The following is a 4919-nucleotide window of genomic DNA, read 5'->3' as shown; positions in this document are numbered from 1 at the left end:
AAAGCAATTCATTTGATGGTTTTTTAAATAAAAAAAATTTATTGGGAGATAAAAATTGCAAAACTTATTCAAGTTTAGAGTAAAGAATGTGTCGAAACGAGCATAGCTGGTATATAGATGTGTTAGGGACTGATAAGTAATTATCTCATCAAAATAATATACACATGTCTAAATTTTCATCATTTTAGTTTAATATAGCTATAAGGTGAGATCAAACCATCGACGTTTAAAATGATAAATGATATATTATTCATTAAGTTATATTAAAATTGATCATAATTTATCGTCTTAGATTTTTTGAGTAACGAGTTGTGGAGAAGAGATAAAAAATCTAACTTCCGACTTCTAGATTATTTTTAGCCATTTATCCTCTTAGATTATTTGTGGGTTGGAGTGACGGATTTGGTAATTTTCAGTAATTTTGTAAATTTTAACTAATAATAATAATAAATCTGTAAAGTGTGATTTGGTCCCACCTCCTTTTAATTTTTATTGGAGATAATTCTTGGTTTGTGTCTCACGTAGTTTGACAATTTGAATTATTATTATTATTATTAATAATATTTGGTGGGGTAAAGGATATAAAAACATAATTAAATTGTTGTGTAGGATAAAGACATGGTTAGCACACCACTTGGATTTGATATAAAATGGTTTAGAAGATGAAATAATTATGAATCAATTTTTTCAAAAAAAGTTTTTTTTTTCTTTTTGAAAAAAAAAATTAGAAAATGAGAAGATCCCGTTCTTCCTCATCCCCTTGTGCTTCTTGTAAGCAGTTAAGGCGGCGTTGCTCAAAAGATTGCATATTTTCTCCATATTTTCCTCCTCACGATCCTCTCAAATTCTCCATTGTTCATAAGGTGTTTGGTGCTAGCAATCTCAGCAAAATGTTACAGGTCTTTTCTCTCTCATAATTCATAACCGTATCACTATTTTCTCTTCAACCATATTTGGTGTATCTTAAGTTATACTTCTTAGTAACTCAAAAAGAACAATGATTAGGTACAATAATTCCATGCTCTCCTTCTCTTCACACACAATTCTTTTTAAGATTAATCATTTAATTTTTATTAAATAGCTATTTAGGTCGCATAAAAATAGGTTCAACTTAAGCAATACCTAAGTATTTTTAATTTTCGTAAAAAATATAGTTTTTTTTTTCAATTCTCGAGATTTTAAGAATAGATTTATAAATCATGTGACATTTTAAATTGGCAAAAAAATTATTATTTTTTTCAATCTACTGTCTCTTTTCCCATTTTCTAAGCTCATCAAACGAGAAAAAAAGCCCATTTCAAAATCATAAAAAAGTCATCTGAAATGGGGTTCTCTATTTATGCATTCTTTCTTTCTTTGGCATCTTGAAGAGGGAAAGGGGGTGGAAGAAGTGGAGAGAGAGAAAAAATGGGAAGAGAGAGAAAGGACAATCTTTTAAAATTGATTTCTTATTTTAAAGGGGTAATTATTTTAAATGGTAAAATTATTAAAAAATATTTTCATGTATAACAAAATGTCACTATCTATCAGCGATAAATTGTACAGACACTGATAGATGATGTCTATTGCGGTCTACGATCTATCACTAATAGATAGTGTTGGTATATTTGTAAATAAGTTTGTTCATTTTTCTTTATTTGAAAACAACCTATTTTAAAACTTAGGGATTAAAAATGTACATATTCTTAAAACTTAGGGATTAAAAAGATATATTTTGAAAGCCTCATGAACCAAACACATTTATTATTTAAAATTTGAGATTGAAAGGATAATTTTTTTTTTAATACAATGAGAATAGTAGGATTTAGATCATAAATCTCTTAGTCACTAATACATCCGTATATTAGTTGAGTTATGCTCACTTTAACTTCTAATTATAATGATGGGTGAAGCGTCAATTTTTCCATTTAGGTTTTAGTTTTCATCTCTCCTTTTCTTTAAATGGCTTTAGAAAAATGATTTTTTTTTTCATTTAACATTTTATTCTATAATATTTGAACATAAAGTTTTTACTTGAAAATTCTTTTTGAAATACATACTAAAAAATTTCCTCAACTAATGTTATTTTTCTTATTTCTAATATTATAATTCGTTTCATGAGAAATATACTTATACAATAACACAAATTTCTTTTCAAAAATTGAAGATAAGAAACAAATAAAGTGGTTTTTCTTTTCAATTTTTTTATAAACTATTTCTAAATTTCAAGTTGAAAATATGCATCTAGAAAAGAGTGTTTTATAATGTTTATAAAAATTAAGCCTTGTTTACAAATGAAGAAACAAGGGGGAATTTGGAAATCTTTTGATTTTTTATTTTTGAAATATTATATATATTTTTAAAATAAATATTAGAATTCTTAATCAAATTTAAAAAATAAAAACGAGTTTGAAGAACTACTTTTCGTTTTCAAAAACATGATTTGGATTTTGAGAACATTTCTACAAAGTAGAAGATGAAACACCAAAACATAGGTGAAATGTAGATAAGTTAAATTATCAAACATGATGAAGCCTATCCTAATGTCTTATATCTTAGTAATGATGCCATTCAAATATATAAGTGAGAACAATACTTAGGTGTGCATTCCATTATATAATCACACAAAAAAAAAAAAAAAAAAATATCAAGAATTTGGCACGTGACCATGAAATAGTATTTACATGACAGGAACTTCCAGTTCATCAAAGAACAGATGCAGTGAATAGTTTGGTATACGAAGCAAGTGCTCGAATACATGACCCGGTTTACGGGTGCGTTAGAACAATCTCATTCCTTCAAAATCAGTTATTTGAACTCCAAACACAACTGAGTGAAGCACAACTACTTGTTCAAATGCAGCAATCATCTCCAACCTTAGTTCAACATCAAAATCCCTCATTCCATTTTTCTCCTACTACTAATAATAACAGCCTTAACAGTAACCAATTTTCTGATCAATCCCCTGAATTTGCATCTTCTTCTTCTGTAATGCAATATTTTTGTCATAACTTAGACTCTCTATAGACTTCTTTCTTCTTTAACAAAATAAATATCCATTTTATCTTCAATTTCAAATCTTTGATAACATTTTAGTTTATTTTTTCAAGACAATTCTAATGGGTGAATTTGAATCTATAGACATATTACCTGTAGCAATAAAGTCATTCTAAACAAGTCCTTAATTTCAATTGAAGCGACCATACATTTAACAATTGTGACCATATTTTCATATTAGCAACAACATTCTGGTTGATTTTGAAATAGTTTAAGGAATAACTAATATTAGGCTTTTGAGTCTAATGCTTGGTTAATGACTTGGGATAGCTCAAATTTTCTTTTTGACAACTTGCTTTCGACTAACTGCCCTCATGCTCCTAGTTTCTTTTTTGGGGTTCTACTGATACTCTATTTTGAGATTAGTTTCTAAATCTATAGTGATATTGTAGGGATAAAAATCTTAATGTAGCAAAAAAATACCAGGACTTTTTTTTTTCGAAATTGATTTAGAAAATGAAATATTAGTACACTGAAAAACACAAAATATCACAGAGATTTAACAAAAGTTAAACCTATTAAAAAAAAAAAACTTTAGGTTAAGCATACTTGAAATTAAATCCTACCGAGAAAAGGAAACAAAAACTCACTTTCGTTTGATGACTCCAACGGAATGACCAATTCTCCTTTGGGATTTCTTGAACACCACCAATAAGTTACCTTCCTATTCTCTGAGAACTTTTGGTATTGGTTTTGTATGAACCAAAAGAATAATGGGAAGCAAAGGAGCAGTTTTTGGAGAGAAAAATTTGTTCACAGAACATTTATGTGTGTTTAATGACAATCACCTGCAAAACTTACATTTTGTAGAACTCTTAACCAAATGGAGAGAGAGATGAAGGAAGCCTGGGATATACATCCCATATTTCATATAACTTCCTGGGAGTTATTTGATTTAATTAAAAATAAAATAAACTAATCTAATTAATTTAATTAATAATTAATTAAATCTGATTTAATTATTGATTTCATTTAAGTCATATTTAAATAAAACATCTCTCATATAATCTATAGTTTTAACTCAATTAATGTTATTTAATTTAATTAATTAATTATCAAATTAAATATGAAATATTTAATTTAGCCTACTTTTGAGTCTAATTCAATTGTATTTCTCTCATAACTTATAATTTTAATGTGCATCTAATACACATTAATTTTAATCTATAATTTTAATTTAATCCAATTCATATTAAATTGATATTTGAACTCCTTCAAATATTATTTCTCCCATAAATTAATTTTGAATCATATCTAAAATTGAATTTTTATAAAGTTTAATTAAAATATAAACTTTATATTATAATGTATCATTATACATTATACTATTTTCCTAAGTGAATTTGAACATTTCAAACTCAATTCAAGATATAATTACGTCGATTCCTTTTATGAGCAAGAAAGGGACCTCTTGGACCTATAGATTAGAAGCTCCAATGCTATGAGATTAGTTAGCTAAACTCATTAACCACATTAATCAATATTCGTTAACTGTGGATACTTCTCATTAAAGATCCACAGCTGCCCTCTTCTTACAGCAAATATATTTCTGTGTCTAGGATATAGACTAATAATAGCAAGTTAGTCCTTCACGAGTGTTCGTAACACCAGTTGGGTCAAATTACTATTTTACCCTTGGGTTACCTTTGTATCCTTGAATAACAATGCTTCTCTAATGAACAACCTATTTATGGTCCAACCATAAAACAGAAACCCTTCTCGAGCGAGTAAGAGGGTGAGAGGGTAGAGTCCTTTGTTCAAGTCCAAGAGACATCATTTAAGGGAACACTCATCAACTTACCCTAAAGTTGGGAAGGAGTGAAATCCATCTTGTATTATTATGTTCCTAGCTGCTCACTCGATATTGTCCCCAAAATAGTAGG

General features: G+C 27.9%; 1 long non-coding RNA gene across 1 annotated transcript; it reads left to right on the top strand.

Annotated features, from left to right (window-relative positions):
- The first annotated feature begins 673 nt into the window (after positions 1-673).
- On the top strand, positions 674-3050 carry LOC120083556 (uncharacterized). The gene is made up of 2 exons (XR_016531347.1): positions 674-899; positions 2671-3050. It is a non-coding gene; the product is annotated as an uncharacterized LOC120083556 (long non-coding RNA).
- The last annotated feature ends 1869 nt before the right edge of the window (positions 3051-4919 follow it).

Source organism: Benincasa hispida, chromosome 8, assembly GCF_027475165.1.
Source record: "Benincasa hispida cultivar pf3 chromosome 8, pf3_genome.v1.1, whole genome shotgun sequence".
In the NCBI taxonomy this organism is placed as follows: Eukaryota; Viridiplantae; Streptophyta; class Magnoliopsida; order Cucurbitales; family Cucurbitaceae; genus Benincasa; species Benincasa hispida.
The sequence above is the reverse complement of the archived record's forward strand: the minus strand, read 5'-3'. Positions and strand labels throughout refer to the sequence as shown.